Source organism: Triturus cristatus, chromosome 10 (assembly GCF_964204655.1).
Source record: "Triturus cristatus chromosome 10, aTriCri1.1, whole genome shotgun sequence".
Taxonomy (NCBI): domain Eukaryota; kingdom Metazoa; phylum Chordata; class Amphibia; order Caudata; family Salamandridae; genus Triturus; species Triturus cristatus.
The window spans coordinates 73260729-73284908 of NC_140593.1; positions in this window are offsets into that span (position 1 = coordinate 73260729).

Here is a 24180-nt window from a genome sequence, read left to right on the forward strand (position 1 = left end):
CGGGGGTAGACCCGGAAGCCATGAGAATTCTTACAAGATGGAGCCAGAATATATCAGAAGGGAGACATGATAAACAAAATTGTATAATAGCCATGTGCCGAAAGATCCGTAAAGAAATAGAACGCCTACACGAAGAGAGATTAGAGACAGACGAGTTCGAACAAAACGAGGAAGAAGGGCCAGGACTGCCCACAGGACAGTCAGACACCATAGCCTATGTAGGTAGAGGAAGATCTTGTAATAGGAATCAGACTAGATATCATACTGACTCAATACATCCGACATGTCCAGATAATAACAGGAATTTTCAAATACCTATAATTAATATAAGGTCTAACGAGCATTCGTTCCAAACCGCCGACAAACTACTCCGAGAACGAAGGGGTTATCATTTCCTCGATTCTATGGATGAACAAGATTTAGCCAGGGCAGCTGTCCATTGGGTGGACAGTCCCGGAAAATATAGTGATGATACAGTAGTACGCACATTTTTGAATCTTACCCCAGATGAACAAAGGTTAGCTGGGATTTATATGGTCCAACAACTCATTATACTATATCGGAGTCAGCATTCGGACCCTGGTCCCTTGCCTGACATACTGAGTGAATTACTTATGAATAAATGGAGAGGTCCAGGTACTGAATTAATTAAAGAAATTCTAGAATCAAGAAAGCAGTATATTCTTTTCGTATGTTCAGAACATGTTCCATTGTCCGTCAAGAAAAGAACTACGTATCACATAGATAGACAGAATCCCTTACGAGAAGTGCACCCAATAAAGGGTGAGGACAATGAGTTTAAACGCGTATTTGTATATACGCCTATATCGAAAATAGAATTATTAGAAATGAAGAAAGTAGTACCCAGTCATGACAAGGACCCAGCGGGGTTTCACCGAGAAATTAAAGACATGTTACTCATGGGAGAGTATACCTACCCCGACATTATGACAATATTAAAGGTGTTGATGCCTGCTGGCATTTATGAGAAACTCAAAGAAAAAGAGTGGGAGGTAGGTGATCAAAAGATAGAATGGTCAGCATTAGAAGCAGAAGAAAGAGCCCGAGGTCCAGGTTCGGGGCTTGGGGACAAAACTAAGGCATTACCAGGACTACTAGTACAGGTACTGCCACGTTTATTAACCACGAAAAAGGAAGATTGGGGTACAATTTCAGCCTGTAAACAGAAGCAAGATGAAGACACTAGTGATTACTATGCCCGTTTTGAAAAATGTTTTGGTATAAATAGTGGCATAAAAGCAAGTAGCGAATCCTATCCACATCTGTTTGTAACAAAATTAGTAGAAAATGCTCTGCCTCCAGTAAAGAATAGAGTATTAAAATTCGAAAGTACCTGGCAAGGTAACACTCCAACACAAATGTTACAAATGTTACAGTACCACCACAATAGAATTAAAGAGGAACAAGAACATGAACACAGACGCATGAAAGACACAAAAATGAAAATGCTAGTTTCCCAGACAGTTCCAGCTGAAGGACATAAAAAGGGTATGACACATTCCGATTCAGCAGGACCTATAAAAGGGACATGCAATTATTGTAAAAAGCCAGGCCATTACGTACACGATTGTCCAGTTTTAAAACATAATATCGCCATAGGTAAAACACAAGAAAGATCACGGCCACTCAGACAAGACCAGAATGAACAAGGAGCTATACCGAATGCCCAGGCAATGCCAGCCGCACAACAGCCAATACAGTTTGTGCCAGCTGCACCCCCATTGCCTGTTGCTGCCACACAGACAACAACACGACAAATGTATCAGACCGCACAGTATGAATATCCCGAGTATCAGCGTTACGCATGAACTAGCCTAGAGAGGGAAGTTGACTTACCCCTTATCGAGATTCCTGTAGATCAAGAAGGACCTTATGTACATAGTAAATTATTAGGTCAAGATAGAAAATTTTTACTCGATACAGGGGCAAGTCGAACAACAATAAAACGTAGTGAAGTTCCAGGGGCACCCCTCTCAGGCTCACAGAATATTTCCCTTGGTTTTTCAGGAAAACCTATTGTTAATGAAGTGTCACAACCTCTTCCACTTACGATAGGACCTCTGACCCGAACTACAGATTTACTGCTTACTAAATCATGTCCAGAAAATTTATTAGGAATAAAAACGTTAAAAGCTCTAGGAGCCATAATATGTTGTTCTCCGGAAGGAGTAAGATTGTTTTTACGTGATTTTAAAGGTCACTATGTATCCAGAGACATGGATCCCCGACTACAGACTTTACCTACACATCTATGGGCACAAGGCCCTACTGATGTTGGTTGCATGAATATTACACCATATCGAGTCACACTAAAGGCAGGAGTGGTGCTACCACGAATGCGACAATACAAGTTACCACCAGATGCTGTAGTGGCTTTACTACAAATCATTGACGAGCTCATTGCCCAAGGAGTAGTTGTGGAAACAGACTCCAATATATGTAATTCACCGATAATACCGATTCTTAAACGAACAGATCCGAAGGCCCCGCCAGTATATCGATTGGTTATTGATCTGCGCGAGTTAAACAAATGCATTGTGCCACAATTCCCTGTGGTCCCAGATATCTCGTCATTACTGACAGCTATTGATTCCGAAGCGACATTCTTCACTGTAATCGATCTCAAGAATGCCTTCTTCAGTGTCCCAATAGATCCGGAAAGCCAATATTTGTTCGGATTTAGTTTAAATGGACGTAGCTTTAAATTCTCACGCGCACCTCAAGGATTTACAGAAAGCCCCAGCATCTATAGCCAAGCATTGAAACGAGAACTTGACAGTATCCACATGCCAGTTAACACGGCTCTGTTTCAATACGTCGATGATCTGCTGATCACCGCAAGAAGTGAACCTGAATGTGAGAAAGCATCACTGACAGTTTTACAATTTCTAGCAGAAAAAGGGCACAAGGTGTCCCCTTCTAAGCTGCAATTCTGTGTCCAGCGAGTTGTTTATCTTGGACACTCGCTGGACAAGGAGGGAAGGCAGCTTACACCCGACCGCATTCAGTTAATAGCTAACATGCCAATACCCAAGACACAAAAGGAGGTGCGGGCTTTCATAGGCCTCACTTCATACTGTAGACAGTGGATCCCGCAATATGCATTCCTAGCAAAACCACTCATTCAGTTGACAACCCAGGAGGCAGCCACATCGACTGTTCTCCCTTGGACTCAGGAACACACACAAGCTTTTGAAAAACTAAAGAAAGCTTTATGTCAAGCACCAGTTTTAGCAACACCATGTTACAGAAAACAGTTTACACTCTTTGTTACAGAACGCGAAGGTACTGCTTTGTCAGTACTCACACAGGAACAAGCAGGAGCACACAAACCATGTGCTTATTTTTCTAGTACATTAGATCCCGTAGCTCAGGCTTTGCCTGCATGTCTGAAATCAGTGGCAGCAACAGCCTTAGCAATCAGACAAAGCGATGCCATAGTGTTAGGACATCCATTAACAGTTCAAGTACCACACGCAGTAGAGGTTCTTGTAAATAGAACACAAACACAACACTTGACCGTAGCACGACTTACAGGGTATGAACTTACATTGTTTCAGCCACATATAGAAATAAGACGCTGTAACACATTGAATCCTGCCACACTTTTGCCAGTAACCGGAACAGACCCACTAGCCCATGACTGTATTGAAGTTATTACTGTAACGACAAAACCCAGACAAGACTTGACCGATGTTCCATTGTCAGATCCAGACCTGACATTTTATGTCGATGGTTCATGCATGAGAACAAGTACAGGAGAGTTAGTGGCCGCTTATGCAGTCACAACAGATACTGAAGTCATTGAAACTAATCGTATAAATACTTTGTCAGCTCAAGCCGCAGAGCTCATCGCTCTGACACAAGCCTGTATTCAAGCCACGAATAAAAAAGTCAACATATACACTGATTCACGTTATGCATTCGGAGTTGTACATGACTTCGGCGTGCTGTGGCGAGAGAGAGGTTATTTAACTTCTCACGGTGCCCACATTCAGCACGGACCCCTCATTCATGCCTTATTAGATGCAATACATCTACCCACTGCAATATCAATTATGAAATGTAAAGCCCATACAAAGGTTACTGATACCATTTCCCAAGGCAATGATCTAGCCGACAGAACAGCTAAACTGACTGCTCAAACTCAAACCCCCGATATGACAAAGACAATAGTCCCGACACCGACACATTGTATGACAGTTAAAGATCCTACTCTTGACGTAATTGACATACAGACACATGCTACACCAGACGAAATAAAGAAATGGACTGAGTTAGGAGGGATCCAAACGGACCAAGGATGGATGATGAAGGAAAGATCTGTATGGTTCCTTCCTGATTCAATGGTCCAAGTCATAATTAACACTATACATAGTCCAGCACATCTAGGAGAAAAAGCTATGCTAGACAGCATTCAACACATTTGGTTCAATAAACATTTACGAGCAGCAGCCAAACAAAAGGTCCGTACCTGTATGATCTGTTGCCAGTTCAACCCAGGAAAAAGTGTTCCCGTAGAACAGGGTGGATTTCAGCCTCCTGATCACCCTTTTGAAGTCCTCCAGATGGATTATATCCAGATGGAACGATGTCGAGGATTCAAGTATGTTCTCGTAGTTGTCTGCGCTCTGTCCCGTTGGACAGAGGCGTACCCGGTTTCAGATTACACTGCCCCGACTACTGCCAAACAGTTAGTTCGAGAATTCTTCCCACGATACGGTTTACCACGTGTTGTTCACTCAGATAACGGCCAGCCGTTCTCATCCGAATTAATGAAACACGTTTCACTTCTGTTAGGTTATCAGTGGAAATTCCACTGTGTCCGACATCCCGAGGCAGCAGGTCTCGTAGAAAGACATAACCAGATACTGAAAATCAGACTGTCCAAAATATGCAGAGAGAAAGGGGTCGACTGGATAGTAGCATTACCAGTTGCACTCTTTTACATGAGAATGGTAGCACACTCTAGAACAGGGCTATCCCCGTATGAGGTGATCTTCGGTAGACCACCGAATATGTGGGGGACGCCCATACCACGCAAAATAACTGATATTGACTGTAATATGCTGACAGATTACTTGGCTTCCTTGATGTCTGCACTACAATCTTCTCGTTCACAGGTAGCTGCAGCCTTTCCCGACAACACTGAGGTGAAACCCCATGACGTTGTTCCGGGTAATCTTGTCTTTGTGAGAAATTTCGACAGGAAAACTCAACTGGAGCCCAGGTGGAAAGCACCCAAGTTGGTCCTGTTGACCACAAGAACAGCCGTGAAGATCGAGGGCCGCAAGGGCTGGATTCATTCAAGTCACATAAAAAAATTTCATGGACTACCTTCGGATATAGACACTGTGCCCTGCACTCCCTCCCGGACTGATACAAAACTCCCTTTTGTTGAACCTAACAAATCTGAAAATTACAAACTAAAGCTTAGGCCCACCAAGTCGAGCAATTTGATTGTTTAAGTCCTCTCCAAGGTGAAGCGGTTGAATTGTCTCTGACATGTATCCCCTGGACCTAAGTAGAGGAAATACCGGGAAAATGTTGAAACGACAGGCGTATTGTAAATCACTGCGTAGCCACTGCATAGTGACATTATTAATTTTGTTTTTATTGAGTCTTTTAATAATTATTACAAGTATGTTGTTGCACATATATTACCCTATTTCTAGACATGTTTATAATGTTGCTGCTGAACATTCTTTTAGTGACTTACCTCCACATGAATTGTCTTATAGACTTGCGCTGCGCAATAACACTTTCATTAGTATGTTACATCATTCCCATCAGACTAGTAACGCCACCAATTGTTGGGTGTGTGGCCGACTCCCTCCCTATCAGAATTATGAAGGAGTCCTGCCTTTCTTTCCGCATCCATTTACACATGATGGCTCCTGTGGAGCATGGTTTAGTTTAATTAATTCCATAGACTCAGACACCGCAGTTTACCAAGACCATTGGATATGGGGAAACCTGAACCTAGTTTTACTCAAAGTCTGCTACCCTGACAAGGAGGGTCGCCCCAAAAGAACAGGAACTGATCTAGAAAATGAAGTATATGGATTAGGTAATTTTACACCTAATCTCATGATTCTAAATGTCGTATCCGAAGTTGAGCTAGTCTTACCCACCATGTCAGTATTCCCAGCGAAAGGTGAATTGTGTGTAAGAAAGGTTGGTTCTATACATATGGGCCATAGTAAATGCACTACTACAGTAGAATTCAGTGATCAAGGCAAATCTTCATTCAGAGCTTCTCGCCACTCCTACTTTATATGTGGTCAGACTGCATATATGCGTCTACCTCTAGATTGGGATGGTACCTGCTACATAGCATTCCTTTTGCCACCTGTTTTCCTAGCTCCTCCTGATTATTACAGAAATATTCATTTGGTACACAACAGAGAACGGAGAGATCTCCCCATTGTCGATTACACTGAGACGGCATGGGACAAGTATGTAGATTTTAATAAAGGCATCTTTCCCTATATAGGTACTGTTACTAATAGTAAGCTAATACGTAGATTAACTAGAACCCTTGAAGCAGTAGTGAATGAAACTATTTCCGCCTTAGGCAATTTAACAGAAGAACAGTCTGCTATGCGGATTGTTGTGCTTCAAAATCGTCTTGTCCTTGACGTCATCCTGGCTGATAGAGGCGGAGCTTGTAGGGTCATCGGATCAAGCTGCTGCGTATTCATACCAGAAAATTCGCCATCCGTATATAAAGCCATCACTCGCCTTCATAAGATAGTAAGCCAGATACACCAGAACCCAGGTACTTGGACTTGGTCCAGTTGGTTTTGGAATACGATATCAGCCTGGGGATGGAGAGTTTTATCCTTCCTAGGTATTGGCCTTCTCATACTATTCAGTTGCTGTCTATGTCTGCAATGTGGACCAGCAATTTGTGGTCTATGTGCCACATCGTGCATCCCACATCAAGATTTTCATTCAAGATCCCGGAAGAAGAAAGAAGAACAAATGATGCTATATGAACAGATCAATGGATTGATGAAGATTGATATCTCTTGAAGGGCAAGAAGGGGACAAGGAGGGAATGTGGAAATATGGATTTTTCTGGTCAGTTATGTCCCCTATCTTGGACCCCAACGGCTCTATGTGCATGTCACAAGTACATGTATGCTCCCTCCCGTTCCAGTAATGATGACGCAAACACATGTGCGTCCACCGTCAACATGTCCTCTGTCAGATCCGCCATAAATGGGCTGGATATTCCATTCCTAAATATGAAAGGCCACCGGCTTTATATGGTTCACTTATGCCATTTTACAGTCCAGGCAAGTAGGCCCTGATTCTGTCATCGAACTCCTCTTGCCTTCTGCCTCTGAAAGCTCCAGTTCAAGCCTGCATCTGTGACCATGAACTTTGTCTCATTCTCTGCGCGGCTCACGAAGCCTGACATCAGCCTATTCTCTGCCAAGAACTGTATTTCACCTTCGAATTATCTGCTTCCCCCTCAGCCGATGCATTCCTGCCTAGTAGCTTAAGTAAACATTCTTCCAGTTACCAAGCAAAAAGGCCCATCTTCTCTGTCCTCATGCAAGTAATTCATAGCCCTGTTACCATGGAATATTCCTACCCCCTCGCATTCAGTGTAGACACCTAGACGCTTGTACACGCACGCACAGTCAGTATAGAATAGATTCTGTCCGAGAGTCCTTCTTTTGTGGATAACATAGTTCTTTAAACATAGGATGTTAGATATGATTTGGGATTAGGTTGACTTGACCCCCCAGACTTCTTGTCTCCACATGTAGAGCTAAATGTCAAGTCCCCGTCACCCCCTAGTTACACGTCAATTACACGTCAGACTGCTGCGCGCGCATCAATGCCAAGTATTATCTTATAGATCCACCTATGTATTACATCATAGCCAATCATGTTCCTTTTTACTCATTATTACACCCATTTTCGGTTACGTAAAACCAAACGTCAATGTCCTTATCAATTGTTACGCCTACTGTATTCACTTCATTATGATGTATGTATTATAAAAGTTACTGCTTGTCAATAAAGTATGTACTTCACTTCCTGAACTCCCGTGGTGATGGAACTTGAAGCATCCGATTATAATCGCTTATTGGAATAAAGCCCATTCTGAAACTCTAATATCACGGATTCTGCCTCTCATTTTACTGAGCTACTTTATAATGTTCCTGTATCAAATTCAGTCCCGGTAAAGGAGAAATATTTACCACAAGCGTCAACAAAACCTTTTTAAAAAGTGCAAATCAGCGCGATTAAAACAATGAATTTTCAAGGCCCCAAGAACAACTCTAACCGTTCTCCCTCATTGCGCCACCGACAGTGCAGTCAGCCTCGGCGATCGCGCCAGGGACTAAATTTATGCGTCTTCTTCCGACCCCGGGTGCAGCAACTAGACCGCTGCCCTGTGCGTCTGAAGCGCTACAGCCGGAAGTGGTGCACGAGACCTTCCTGCCCGCCGAGCATTGAACACAGCTTGTACCGGGGGTTGGTTCCTTCGTGCCACCACGGACAGTAAAAGGGCAGATGTGCAAATCAGCAATACATTTTAAAAGGTATGAAGTGTCAAGAAAACTTGTTTTTTAAACTGCAAATCAGCGCGATTAAAACAATGAATTTTCAAGGCCCCAAGAGCAACTCTAACCGTTCTCCCTCGGTGCGCCATCGACAGTGCAGTCAGCCTCGGCGATCACGTCAGGGACTAAATTTATGCGTCTTCTTCCGACGCCGGGTGCAGCAACTAGACCGCTGCCCGTGCGTCTGAAGCGCTACAGCCGGAAGTGGTGCACAAGACCTTCCTGCCCGCCGAGCATTGAACACAGCTCGTACCGGGGGTTGGTTCCTTCGTGCCACCACGGACAGTAAAACGACAGATGTGCAAATCAGCAATACATTTTAAAAGGTATGAAGTGTCAACAAAACTTTTTTTTAAACTGCAAATCAGCGCGATTAAAACAATGAATTTTCAAGGCCCCAAGAGCAATTCTAACCGTTCTCCCTCGTTGCGCCACCGACAGTGTAGTCAGCCTCAGCGATCGCGTCAGGGACTAAATTTATGCGTCTTCTTCCGACGCCGGGTGCAGCAACTAGACCGCTGCCCGTGCGTCTGAAGCGCTACAGCCGAAAGTGGTGCACAAGACATTCCTGCCCGCCGAGCATTGAACACAGCTCGTACCGGGGGTTGGTTCCTTCGTGCCACCACGGACAGTAAAACGACAGATGTGCAAATCAGCAATACATTTTAAAAGGTATGAAGTGTCAACAAAACTTTTTTTTAAACTGCAAATCAGCGCGATTAAAACAATGAATTTTCAAGGCCCCAAGAGCAATTCTAACCGTTCTCCCTCGTTGCGCCACCGACAGTGTAGTCAGCCTCGGCGATCGCGTCAGGGACTAAATTTTTGCGTCTTCTTCCGACGCCGGGTGCAGCAAGTAGACCACTGCCCCGTGAGTCTGAAGCGCTACAGCCGGTAGTGGTGTACGAGACCTTCCTGCCCGCCGAGCATTGAACACAGCTCGTACTGGGGGTTGGTTCCTTCGTGTCACCACGGACAGTAAAAGGACAGATGTGCAAATCAGCAATACATTTTAAAAGGTATGAAGCGTCAACAAAACTTTTTTAAAAAGTGCAAATCAGCGCGATTAAAACAATGAATTTTCAAGGCCCCAAGAGCAACTCTAACCGTTCTCCCTCATTGCGCCACCGACAGTGCAGTCAGCCTCGGCGATCGCGTCAGGTACTAAATTTATGCGTCTTCTTCCGATCCCGGGTGCAGCAACTAGACCGCTGCCCTGTGCGTCTGAAGCGCTACAGCCGGAAGTGGTGCACGAGACCTTCCTGCCCGCCGAGCATTGAACACAGCTCGTACCGGGGGTTGGTTCCTTCGTGCCACCACGGACAGTAAAAGGACTGATGTGCAAATCAGCAATACATTTTAAAAGGTATGAAGTGTCAACAAAACTTTTTTTTAAACTGCAAATCAGCGCGATTAAAACAATTAATTTTCAAGGCCCCAAGAGCAATTCTAACCGTTCATCCTCGTTGCGCCACCAACAGTGCAGTCAGCCTCGGCGATCGCGTCAGGGACTAAATTTTTGCATCGTCTTCCGACGCCGGGTGCAGCAAGTAGACCGCTGCCCCGTGAGTCTGAAGCGCTACAGCCGGAAGTGGTGTACGAGACCTTCCTGCCCGCCGAGCATTGAACACAGCTCGTACCGGGGGTTGGTTCCTTCGTGTCACCACGGACAGTAAAAGGACAGATGTGCAAATCAGCAATACATTTTAAAAGGTATGAAGCGTCAACAAAACCTTTTTAAAAAGTGCAAATCAGCGCGATTAAAACAATGAATTTTTAAGGCCCCAAGAGCAACTCTAACCGTTCTCCCTCGGTGCGCCATCGACAGTGCAGTCAGCCTCGGCGATCACGTCAGGGACTAAATTTATGCGTCTTCTTCCGACGCCGGGTGCAGCAACTAGACCGCTGCCCGTGCGTCTGAAGCGCTACAGCCGGAAGTGGTGCACAAGACCTTCCTGCCCGCCGAGCATTGAACACAGCTCGTACCGGGGGTTGGTTCCTTCGTGCCACCACGGACAGTAAAACGACAGATGTGCAAATCAGCAATACATTTTAAAAGGTATGATGTGTCAACAAAACTTTTTTTTAAACTGCAAATCAGCGCGATTAAAACAATGAATTTTCAAGGCCCCAAGAGCAATTCTAACCGTTCTCCCTCGTTGCGCCACCGACAGTGTAGTCAGCCTCAGCGATCGCGTCAGGGACTAAATTTTTGCGTCTTCTTCCGACGCCGGGTGCAGCAAGTAGACCACTGCCCCGTGAGTCTGAAGCGCTACAGCCGGTAGTGGTGTATGAGACCTTCCTGCCCGCCGAGCATTGAACACAGCTCGTACTGGGGGTTGGTTCCTTCGTGTCACCACGGACAGTAAAAGGACAGATGTGCAAATCAGCAATACATTTTAAAAGGTATGAAGCGTCAACAAAACTTTTTTAAAAAGTGCAAATCAGCGCGATTAAAACAATGAATTTTCAAGGCCCCAAGAGCAACTCTAACCGTTCTCCCTCATTGCGCCACCGACAGTGCAGTCAGCCTCGGCGATCGCGTCAGGGACTAAATTTATGTTTCTTCTTCCGATCCCGGGTGCAGAAACTAGACCGCTGCCCTGTGCGTCTGAAGCGCTACAGCCGGAAGTGGTGCACGAGACCTTCCTGCCCGCCGAGCATTGAACACAGCTCGTACCGGGGGTTGGTTCCTTCGTGCCAACACGGACAGTAAAAGGACTGATGTGCAAATCAGCAATACATTTTAAAAGGTATGAAGTGTCAACAAAACTTTTTTTTAAACTGCAAATCAGCGCGATTAAAACAATTAATTTTCAAGGCCCCAAGAGCAATTCTAACCGTTCATCCTCGTTGCGCCACCAACAGTGCAGTCAGCCTCGGCGATCGCGTCAGGGACTAAATTTTTGCGTCGTCTTCCGACGCCGGGTGCAGCAAGTAGACCGCTGCCCCGTGAGTCTCAAGCGCTACAGCCGGAAGTGGTGTACGAGACCTTCCTGCCCGCCGAGCATTGAACACAGCTCGTACCGGGGGTTGGTTCCTTCGTGTCACCACGGACAGTAAAAGGACAGATGTGCAAATCAGCAATACATTTTAAAAGGTATGAAGCGTCAACAAAACCTTTTTAAAAAGTGCAAATCAGCGCGATTAAAACAATGAATTTTCAAGGCCCCAAGAGCAACTCTAACCGTTCTCCCTCATTGCGCCACCGACAGTGCAGTCAGCCTCGGCGATCGCGTCAGGGACTAAATTTATGCGTCTTCTTCCGATCCCGGGTGCAGCAACTAGACCGCTGCCCTGTGCGTCTGAAGCGCTACAGCCGGAAGTGGTGCACGAGACCTTCCTGCCCGCCGAGCATTGAACACAGCTTGTACCGGGGGTTGGTTCCTTCGTGCCACCATGGACAGTAAAAGGGCAGATGTGCAAATCAGCAATACATTTTAAAAGGTATGAAGTGTCAAGAAAACTTTTTTTTAAACTGCAAATCAGCGCGATTAAAACAATGAATTTTCAAGGCCCCAAGAGCAATTCTAACCGTTCTCCCTCGTTGCGCCACCGACAGTGCAGTCAGCCTCGGCGATCGCGTCAGGGACTAAATTTTTGCGTCTTCTTCCGACGCCGGGTGCAGCAAGTAGACCGCTGCCCCGTGAGTCTGAAGCGCTACAGCCGGAAGTGGTGTACGAGACCTTCCTGCCCGCCGAGCATTGAACACAGCTCGTACTGGGGGTTGGTTCCTTCGTGTCACCACGGACAGTAAAAGGACAGATGTGCAAATCAGCAATACATTTTAAAAGGTATGAAGCGTCAACAAAACCTTTTTAAAAAGTGCAAATCAGCGCGATTAAAACAATGAATTTTCAAGGCCCCAAGAGCAACTCTAACCGTTCTCCCTCATTGCGCCACCGACAGTGCAGTCAGCCTCGGCGATCGCGTCAGGGACTAAATTTATGCGTCTTCTTCCGATCCCGGGTGCAGCAACTAGACCGCTGCCCTGTGCGTCTGAAGCGCTACAGCCGGAAGTGGTGCACGAGACCTTCCTGCCCGCCGAGCATTGAACACAGCTTGTACCGGGGGTTGGTTCCTTCGTGCCACCACGGACAGTAAAAGGGCAGATGTGCAAATCAGCAATACATTTTAAAAGGTATGAAGTGTCAACAAAACCTTTTTTTTAAAGTGCAAATCAGCGTGATTAAAACGATGAATTTTCAAGGCCCCAAGAGCAACTCTAACCGTTCTCCCTCGTTGCGCCACCGACAGTGCAGTCAGCCTCAGCGATCACGTCAGAGACTAAATTTATGCGTGTTCTTCCGACGCCGGGTGCAGCAACTAGACCGCTGCCCCGTGCGTCTGAAGCGCTACAGCCGGAAGTGGTGCACGAGACCTTCCTGCCCGCCGAGCATTGAACACAGCTCGTACCGGGGGTTGGTTCCTTCGTGCCACCACGGACAGTAAAAGGACTGATGTGCAAATCAGCCATACATTTTAAACGGTATGAAGTGTCAACAAAACTTTTTTTTAAACTGCAAATCAGCGCGATTAAAACAATGAATTTTCAAGGCCCCAAGAGCAACTCTAACCGTTCTCCCTCGTTGCGCCACCGACAGTGTAGTCAGCCTCGGCGATCACGTCAGGGACTAAATTTATGCGTCTTCTTCCGACGCCGGGTGCAGCAACTAGACCGCTGCCCCGTGCGTCTGAAGCGCTACAGCCGGAAGTGGTGCACGAGACCTTCCTGCCCGCCGAGCATTGAACACAGCTCGTACCGGGGGTTGGTTCCTTCGTGCCACCACGGACAGTAAAAGGACAGATGTCCCAATCAGCAATACATTTTAAAAGGTATGAAGTGTCAACAAAACTTTTTTGTAAACTGCAAATCAGCGCGATTAAAACAATGAATTTTCAAGGCCCCAAGAGCAATTCTAACCGTTCTCCCTCATTGCGCCACCGACAGTGCAGTCAGCCTCGGCGATCACGTCAGGGACTAAATTTATGCGTCTTCTTCCGACCCCGGGTGCAGCAACTAGACCGCTGCCCTGTGCGTCTGAAGCGCTACAGCCGGAAGTGGTGCACGAGACCTTCCTGCCCGCCGAGCATTGAACACAGCTTGTACCGGGGGTTGGTTCCTTCGTGCCACCACGGACAGTAAAAGGGCAGATGTGCAAATCAGCAATACATTTTAAAAGGTATGAAGTGTCAACAAAACCTTTTTTTTAAAGTGCAAATCAGCGTGATTAAAACGATGAATTTTCAAGGCCCCAAGAGCAACTCTAACCGTTCTCCCTCGTTGCGCCACCGACAGTGCAGTCAGCCTCACCGATCACGTCAGGGACTAAATTTATGCGTGTTCTTCCGACGCCGGGTGCAGCAACTAGACCGCTGCCCCGTGAGTCTGAAGCGCTACAGCCGGAAGTGGTGTACGAGACCTTCCTGCCCGCCGAGCATTGAACATAGCTCGTACTGGGGGTTGGTTCCTTCGTGTCACCACGGACAGTAAAAGGACAGATGTGCAAATCAGCAATACATTTTAAAAGGTATGAAGCGTCAACAAAACCTTTTTAAAAAGTGCAAATCAGCGTGATTAAAACGATGAATTTTCAAGGCCCCAAGAGCAACTCTAACCGTTCTCCCTCGTTGCGCCACCGACAGTGCAGTCAGCCTCAGCGATCACGTCAGGGACTAAATTTATGCGTGTTCTTCCGACGCCGGGTGCAGCAACTAGACCGCTGCCCCGTGCGTCTGAAGCGCTACAGCCGGAAATGGTGCACGAGACCTTCCTGCCCGCCGAGCATTGAACACAGCTCGTACCGGGGGTTGGTTCCTTCGTGCCACCACGGACAGTAAAAGGACTGATGTGCAAATCAGCCATACATTTTAAACGGTATGAAGTGTCAACAAAACTTTTTTTTAAACTGCAAATCAGCGCGATTAAAACAATGAATTTTCAAGGCCCCAAGAGCAATTTTAACCGTTCTCCCTCGTTGCGCCACCGACAGTGCAGTCAGCCTCGGCGATCGCGTCAGGGACTACATTTTTGCGTCTTCTTCCGACCCCGGGTGCAGCAACTAGACCGCTGCCCTGTGCGTCTGAAGCGCTACAGCCGGAAGTGGTGCACGAGACCTTCCTGCCCGCCGAGCATTGAACACAGCTTGTACCGGGGGTTGGTTCCTTCGTGCCACCACGGACAGTAAAAGGGCAGATGTGCAAATCAGCAATACATTTTAAAAGGTATGAAGTGTCAACAAAACCTTTTTTTAAAAGTGCAAATCAGCGTGATTAAAACGATGAATTTTCAAGGCCCCAAGAGCAACTCTAACCGTTCTCCCTCGTTGCGCCACCGACAGTGCAGTCAGCCTCAGCGATCACGTCAGGGACTAAATTTATGCGTGTTCTTCCGACGCCGGGTGCAGCAACTAGACCGCTGCCCCGTGCGTCTGAAGCGCTACAGCCGGAAGTGGTGCACGAGACCTTCCTGCCCGCCGAGCATTGAACACAGCTCGTACCGGGGGTTGGTTCCTTCGTGCCACCACGGACAGTAAAAGGACAGATGTGCAAATCAGCAATACATTTTAAAAGGTATGAAGCGTCAACAAAACCTTTTTAAAAAGTGCAAATCAGCGCGATTAAAACAATGAATTTTCAAGGCCCCAAGAACAACTCTAACCGTTCTCCCTCATTGCGCCACCGACAGTGCAGTCAGCCTCGGCGATCGCGTCAGGGACTAAATTTATGCGTCTTCTTCCGACCCCGGGTGCAGCAACTAGACCGCTGCCCTGTGCGTCTGAAGCGCTACAGCCGGAAGTGGTGCACGAGACCTTCCTGCCCGCCGAGCATTGAACACAGCTTGTACCGGGGGTTGGTTCCTTCGTGCCACCACGGACAGTAAAAGGGCAGATGTGCAAATCAGCAATACATTTTAAAAGGTATGAAGTGTCAAGAAAACTTGTTTTTTAAACTGCAAATCAGCGCGATTAAAACAATGAATTTTCAAGGCCCCAAGAGCAACTCTAACCGTTCTCCCTCGGTGCGCCATCGACAGTGCAGTCAGCCTCGGCGATCACGTCAGGGACTAAATTTATGCGTCTTCTTCCGACGCCGGGTGCAGCAACTAGACCGCTGCCCGTGCGTCTGAAGCGCTACAGCCGGAAGTGGTGCACAAGACCTTCCTGCCCGCCGAGCATTGAACACAGCTCGTACCGGGGGTTGGTTCCTTCGTGCCACCACGGACAGTAAAACGACAGATGTGCAAATCAGCAATACATTTTAAAAGGTATGAAGTGTCAACAAAACTTTTTTTTAAACTGCAAATCAGCGCGATTAAAACAATGAATTTTCAAGGCCCCAAGAGCAATTCTAACCGTTCTCCCTCGTTGCGCCACCGACAGTGTAGTCAGCCTCAGCGATCGCGTCAGGGACTAAATTTATGCGTCTTCTTCCGACGCCGGGTGCAGCAACTAGACCGCTGCCCGTGCGTCTGAAGCGCTACAGCCGAAAGTGGTGCACAAGACATTCCTGCCCGCCGAGCATTGAACACAGCTCGTACCGGGGGTTGGTTCCTTCGTGCCACCACGGACAGTAAAACGACAGATGTGCAAATCAGCAATACATTTTAAAAGGTATGAAGTGTCAACAAAACTTTTTTTTAAACTGCAAATCAGCGCGATTAAAACAATGAATTTTCAAGGCCCCAAGAGCAATTCTAACCGTTCTCCCTCGTTGCGCCACCGACAGTGTAGTCAGCCTCGGCGATCGCGTCAGGGACTAAATTTTTGCGTCTTCTTCCGACGCCGGGTGCAGCAAGTAGACCACTGCCCCGTGAGTCTGAAGCGCTACAGCCGGTAGTGGTGTACGAGACCTTCCTGCCCGCCGAGCATTGAACACAGCTCGTACTGGGGGTTGGTTCCTTCGTGTCACCACGGACAGTAAAAGGACAGATGTGCAAATCAGCAATACATTTTAAAAGGTATGAAGCGTCAACAAAACTTTTTTAAAAAGTGCAAATCAGCGCGATTAAAACAATGAATTTTCAAGGCCCCAAGAGCAACTCTAACCGTTCTCCCTCATTGCGCCACCGACAGTGCAGTCAGCCTCGGCGATCGCGTCAGGTACTAAATGTATGCGTCTTCTTCCGATCCCGGGTGCAGCAACTAGACCGCTGCCCTGTGCGTCTGAAGCGCTACAGCCGGAAGTGGTGCACGAGACCTTCCTGCCCGCCGAGCATTGAACACAGCTTGTACCGGGGGTTGGTTCCTTCGTGCCACCATGGACAGTAAAAGGGCAGATGTGCAAATCAGCAATACATTTTAAAAGGTATGAAGTGTCAAGAAAACTTTTTTTTAAACTGCAAATCAGCGCGATTAAAACAATGAATTTTCAAGGCCCCAAGAGCAATTCTAACCGTTCTCCCTCGTTGCGCCACCGACAGTGCAGTCAGCCTCGGCGATCGCGTCAGGGACTAAATTTTTGCGTCTTCTTCCGACGCCGGGTGCAGCAAGTAGACCGCTGCCCCGTGAGTCTGAAGCGCTACAGCCGGAAGTGGTGTACGAGACCTTCCTGCCCGCCGAGCATTGAACACAGCTCGTACTGGGGGTTGGTTCCTTCGTGTCACCACGGACAGTAAAAGGACAGATGTGCAAATCAGCAATACATTTTAAAAGGTATGAAGCGTCAACAAAACCTTTTTAAAAAGTGCAAATCAGCGCGATTAAAACAATGAATTTTCAAGGCCCCAAGAGCAACTCTAACCGTTCTCCCTCATTGCGCCACCGACAGTGCAGTCAGCCTCGGCGATCGCGTCAGGGACTAAATTTATGCGTCTTCTTCCGATCCCGGGTGCAGCAACTAGACCGCTGCCCTGTGCGTCTGAAGCGCTACAGCCGGAAGTGGTGCACGAGACCTTCCTGCCCGCCGAGCATTGAACACAGCTTGTACCGGGGGTTGGTTCCTTCGTGCCACCACGGACAGTAAAAGGGCAGATGTGCAAATCAGCAATACATTTTAAAAGGTATGAAGTGTCAACAAAACCTTTTTTTTAAAGTGCAAATCAGCGTGATTAAAACGATGAATTTTCAAGGCCCCAAGAGCAACTCTAACCGTTCTCCCTCGTTGCGCCACCGACAGTGCAGTCAGCCTCAGCGATCACGTCAGAGACTAAATTTATGCGTGTTCTTCCGACGCCGGGTGCAGCAACTAGACCGCTGCCCCGTGAGTCTGAAGCGCTACAGCCGGAAGTGGTGTACGAGACCTTCCTGCCCGCCGAGCATTGAACATAGCTCGTACTGGGGGTTGGTTCCTTCGTGTCACCACGGACAGTAAAAGGACAGATGTGCAAATCAGCAATACATTTTAAAAGGTATGAAGCGTCAACAAAACCTTTTTAAAAAGTGCAAATCAGCGTGATTAAAACGATGAATTTTCAAGGCCCCAAGAGCAACTCTAACCGTTCTCCCTCGTTGCGCCACCGACAGTGCAGTCAGCCTCAGCGATCACGTCAGGGACTAAATTTATGCGTGTTCTTCCGACGCCGGGTGCAGCAACTAGACCGCTGCCCCGTGCGTCTGAAGCGCTACAGCCGGAAATGGTGCACGAGACCTTCCTGCCCGCCGAGCATTGAACACAGCTCGTACCGGGGGTTGGTTCCTTCGTGCCACCACGGACAGTAAAAGGACTGATGTGCAAATCAGCCATACATTTTAAACGGTATGAAGTGTCAACAAAACTTTTTTTTAAACTGCAAATCAGCGCGATTAAAACAATGAATTTTCAAGGCCCCAAGAGCAATTTTAACCGTTCTCCCTCGTTGCGCCACCGACAGTGCAGTCAGCCTCGGCGATCGCGTCAGGGACTACATTTTTGCGTCTTCTTCCGACCCCGGGTGCAGCAACTAGACCGCTGCCCTGTGCGTCTGAAGCGCTACAGCCGGAAGTGGTGCACGAGACCTTCCTGCCCGCCGAGCATTGAACACAGCTTGTACCGGGGGTTGGTTCCTTCGTGCCACCACGGACAGTAAAAGGGCAGATGTGCAAATCAGCAATACATTTTAAAAGGTATGAAGTGTCAACAAAACCTTTTTTTTAAAGTGCAAATCAGCGTGATTAAAACGATGAATTTTCAAGGCCCCAAGAGCAACTCTAACCGTTCTCCCTCGTTGCGCCACCGACAGTGCAGTCAGCCTCACCGATCACGTCAGGGACTAAATTTATGCGTGTTCTTCCGACGCCGGGTGCAGCAACTAGACCGCTGCCCCGTGAGTCTGAAGCGCTACAGCCGGAAGTGGTGTACGAGACCTTCCTGCCCGCCGAGCATTGAACATAGCTCGTACTGGGGGTTGGTTCCTTCGTGTCACCACGGACAGTAAAAGGACAGATGTGCAAATCAGCAATACACTTTAAAAGGTATGAAGCGTCAACAAAACCTTTTTAAAAAGTGCAAATCAGCGCGATTAAAACAATGAATTTTCAAGGCCCCAAGAGCAACTCTAACCGTTCTCCCTCATTGCGCCACAGACAGTGCAGTCAGCCTCGGCGATCGCGTCAGGGACTAAATTTATGCGTCTTCTTCCGATCCCGGGTGCAGCAACTAGACCGCTGCCCTGTGCGTCTGAAGCGCTACAGCCGGAAGTGGTGCACGAGACCTTCCTGCCCGCCGAGCATTGAACACAGCTTGTACCGGGGGTTGGTTCCTTCGTGCCACCACGGACAGTAAAAGGGCAGATGTGCAAATCAGCAATACATTTTAAAAGGTATGAAGTGTCAACAAAACCTTTTTTTAAAAGTGCAAATCAGCGTGATTAAAACGATGAATTTTCAAGGCCCCAAGAGCAACTCTAACCGTTCTCCCTCGTTGCGCCACCGACAGTGCAGTCAGCCTCAGCGATCACGTCAGGGACTAAATTTATGCGTGTTCTTCCGACGCCGGGTGCAGCAACTAGACCGCTGCCCCGTGCGTCTGAAGCGCTACAGCCGGAAGTGGTGCACGAGACCTTCCTGCCCGCCGAGCATTGAACACAGCTCGTACCGGGGGTTGGTTCCTTCGTGCCACCACGGACAGTAAAAGGACAGATGTGCAAATCAGCAATACATTTTAAAAGGTATGAAGCGTCAACAAAACCTTTTTAAAAAGTGCAAATCAGCGCGATTAAAACAATGAATTTTCAAGGCCCCAAGAACAACTCTAACCGTTCTCCCTCATTGCGCCACCGACAGTGCAGTCAGCCTCGGCGATCGCGTCAGGGACTAAATTTATGCGTCTTCTTCCGACCCCGGGTGCAGCAACTAGACCGCTGCCCTGTGCGTCTGAAGCGCTACAGCCGGAAGTGGTGCACGAGACCTTCCTGCCCGCCGAGCATTGAACACAGCTTGTACCGGGGGTTGGTTCCTTCGTGCCACCACGGACAGTAAAAGGGCAGATGTGCAAATCAGCAATACATTTTAAAAGGTATGAAGTGTCAAGAAAACTTGTTTTTTAAACTGCAAATCAGCGCGATTAAAACAATGAATTTTCAAGGCCCCAAGAGCAACTCTAACCGTTCTCCCTCGGTGCGCCATCGACAGTGCAGTCAGCCTCGGCGATCACGTCAGGGACTAAATTTATGCGTCTTCTTCCGACGCCGGGTGCAGCAACTAGACCGCTGCCCGTGCGTCTGAAGCGCTACAGCCGGAAGTGGTGCACAAGACCTTCCTGCCCGCCGAGCATTGAACACAGCTCGTACCGGGGGTTGGTTCCTTCGTGCCACCACGGACAGTAAAACGACAGATGTGCAAATCAGCAATACATTTTAAAAGGTATGAAGTGTCAACAAAACTTTTTTTTAAACTGCAAATCAGCGCGATTAAAACAATGAATTTTCAAGGCCCCAAGAGCAATTCTAACCGTTCTCCCTCGTTGCGCCACCGACAGTGTAGTCAGCCTCAGCGATCGCGTCAGGGACTAAATTTATGCGTCTTCTTCCGACGCCGGGTGCAGCAACTAGACCGCTGCCCGTGCGTCTGAAGCGCTACAGCCGAAAGTGGTGCACAAGACATTCCTGCCCGCCGAGCATTGAACACAGCTCGTACCGGGGGTTGGTTCCTTCGTGCCACCACGGACAGTAAAACGACAGATGTGCAAATCAGCAATACATTTTAAAAGGTATGAAGTGTCAACAAAACTTTTTTTTAAACTGCAAATCAGCGCGATTAAAACAATGAATTTTCAAGGCCCCAAGAGCAATTCTAACCGTTCTCCCTCGTTGCGCCACCGACAGTGTAGTCAGCCTCGGCGATCGCGTCAGGGACTAAATTTTTGCGTCTTCTTCCGACGCCGGGTGCAGCAAGTAGACCACTGCCCCGTGAGTCTGAAGCGCTACAGCCGGTAGTGGTGTACGAGACCTTCCTGCCCGCCGAGCATTGAACACAGCTCGTACTGGGGGTTGGTTCCTTCGTGTCACCACGGACAGTAAAAGGACAGATGTGCAAATCAGCAATACATTTTAAAAGGTATGAAGCGTCAACAAAACTTTTTTAAAAAGTGCAAATCAGCGCGATTAAAACAATGAATTTTCAAGGCCCCAAGAGCAACTCTAACCGTTCTCCCTCATTGCGCCACCGACAGTGCAGTCAGCCTCGGCGATCGCGTCAGGTACTAAATGTATGCGTCTTCTTCCGATCCCGGGTGCAGCAACTAGACCGCTGCCCTGTGCGTCTGAAGCGCTACAGCCGGAAGTGGTGCACGAGACCTTCCTGCCCGCCGAGCATTGAACACAGCTTGTACCGGGGGTTGGTTCCTTCGTGCCACCATGGACAGTAAAAGGGCAGATGTGCAAATCAGCAATACATTTTAAAAGGTATGAAGTGTCAAGAAAACTTTTTTTTAAACTGCAAATCAGCGCGATTAAAACAATGAATTTTCAAGGCCCCAAGAGCAATTCTAACCGTTCTCCCTCGTTGCGCCACCGACAGTGCAGTCAGCCTCGGCGATCGCGTCAGGGACTAAATTTTTGCGTCTTCTTCCGACGCCGGGTGCAGCAAGTAGACCGCTGCCCCGTGAGTCTGAAGCGCTACAGCCGGAAGTGGTGTACGAGACCTTCCTGCCCGCCGAGCATTGAACACAGCTCGTACTGGGGGTTGGTTCCTTCGTGTCACCACGGACAGTAAAAGGACAGATGTGCAAATCAGCAATACATTTTAAAAGGTATGAAGCGTCAACAAAACCTTTTTAAAAAGTGCAAATCAGCGCGATTAAAACAATGAATTTTCAAGGCCCCAAGAGCAACTCTAACCGTTCTCCCTCATTGCGCCACCGACAGTGCAGTCAGCCTCGGCGATCGCGTCAGGGACTAAATTTATGCGTCTTCTTCCGATCCCGGGTGCAGCAACTAGACCGCTGCCCTGTGCGTCTGAAGCGCTACAGCCGGAAGTGGTGCACGAGACCTTCCTGCCCGCCGAGCATTGAACACAGCTTGTACCGGGGGTTGGTTCCTTCGTGCCACCACGGACAGTAAAAGGGCAGATGTGCAAATCAGCAATACATTTTAAAAGGTATGAAGTGTCAACAAAACCTTTTTTTTAAAGTGCAAATCAGCGTGATTAAAACGATGAATTTTCAAGGCCCCAAGAGCAACTCTAACCGTTCTCCCTCGTTGCGCCACCGACAGTGCAGTCAGCCTCAGCGATCACGTCAGAGACTAAATTTATGCGTGTTCTTCCGACGCCGGGTGCAGCAACTAGACCGCTGCCCCGTGCGTCTGAAGCGCTACAGCCGGAAGTGGTGCACGAGACCTTCCTGCCCGCCGAGCATTGAACACAGCTCGTACCGGGGGTTGGTTCCTTCGTGCCACCACGGACAGTAAAAGGACTGATGTGCAAATCAGCCATACATTTTAAACGGTATGAAGTGTCAACAAAACTTTTTTTTAAACTGCAAATCAGCGCGATTAAAACAATGAATTTTCAAGGCCCCAAGAGCAACTCTAACCGTTCTCCCTCGTTGCGCCACCGACAGTGTAGTCAGCCTCGGCGATCACGTCAGGGACTAAATTTATGCGTCTTCTTCCGACGCCGGGTGCAGCAACTAGACCGCTGCCCCGTGCGTCTGAAGCGCTACAGCCGGAAGTGGTGCACGAGACCTTCCTGCCCGCCGAGCATTGAACACAGCTCGTACCGGGGGTTGGTTCCTTCGTGCCACCACGGAAAGTAAAAGGACAGATGTCCCAATCAGCAATACATTTTAAAAGGTATGAAGTGTCAACAAAACTTTTTTGTAAACTGCAAATCAGCGCGATTAAAACAATGAATTTTCAAGGCCCCAAGAGCAATTCTAACCGTTCTCCCTCATTGCGCCACCGACAGTGCAGTCAGCCTCGGCGATCACGTCAGGGACTAAATTTATGCGTCTTCTTCCGACCCCGGGTGCAGCAACTAGACCGCTGCCCTGTGCGTCTGAAGCGCTACAGCCGGAAGTGGTGCACGAGACCTTCCTGCCCGCCGAGCATTGAACACAGCTTGTACCGGGGGTTGGTTCCTTCGTGCCACCACGGACAGTAAAAGGGCAGATGTGCAAATCAGCAATACATTTTAAAAGGTATGAAGTGTCAACAAAACCTTTTTTTTAAAGTGCAAATCAGCGTGATTAAAACGATGAATTTTCAAGGCCCCAAGAGCAACTCTAACCGTTCTCCCTCGTTGCGCCACCGACAGTGCAGTCAGCCTCACCGATCACGTCAGGGACTAAATTTATGCGTGTTCTTCCGACGCCGGGTGCAGCAACTAGACCGCTGCCCCGTGAGTCTGAAGCGCTACAGCCGGAAGTGGTGTACGAGACCTTCCTGCCCGCCGAGCATTGAACATAGCTCGTACTGGGGGTTGGTTCCTTCGTGTCACCACGGACAGTAAAAGGACAGATGTGCAAATCAGCAATACATTTTAAAAGGTATGAAGCGTCAACAAAACCTTTTTAAAAAGTGCAAATCAGCGTGATTAAAACGATGAATTTTCAAGGCCCCAAGAGCAACTCTAACCGTTCTCCCTCGTTGCGCCACCGACAGTGCAGTCAGCCTCAGCGATCACGTCAGGGACTAAATTTATGCGTGTTCTTCCGACGCCGGGTGCAGCAACTAGACCGCTGCCCCGTGCGTCTGAAGCGCTACAGCCGGAAATGGTGCACGAGACCTTCCTGCCCGCCGAGCATTGAACACAGCTCGTACCGGGGGTTGGTTCCTTCGTGCCACCACGGACAGTAAAAGGACTGATGTGCAAATCAGCCATACATTTTAAACGGTATGAAGTGTCAACAAAACTTTTTTTTAAACTGCAAATCAGCGCGATTAAAACAATGAATTTTCAAGGCCCCAAGAGCAATTTTAACCGTTCTCCCTCGTTGCGCCACCGACAGTGCAGTCAGCCTCGGCGATCGCGTCAGGGACTACATTTTTGCGTCTTCTTCCGACGCCGGGTGCAGCAAGTAGACCGCTGCCCCGTGAGTCTGAAGCGCTACAGCCGGAAGTGGTGTACGAGACCTTCCTGCCCGCCGAGCATTGAACACAGCTCGTACTGGGGGTTGGTTCCTTCGTGTCACCACGGACAGTAAAAGGACAGAT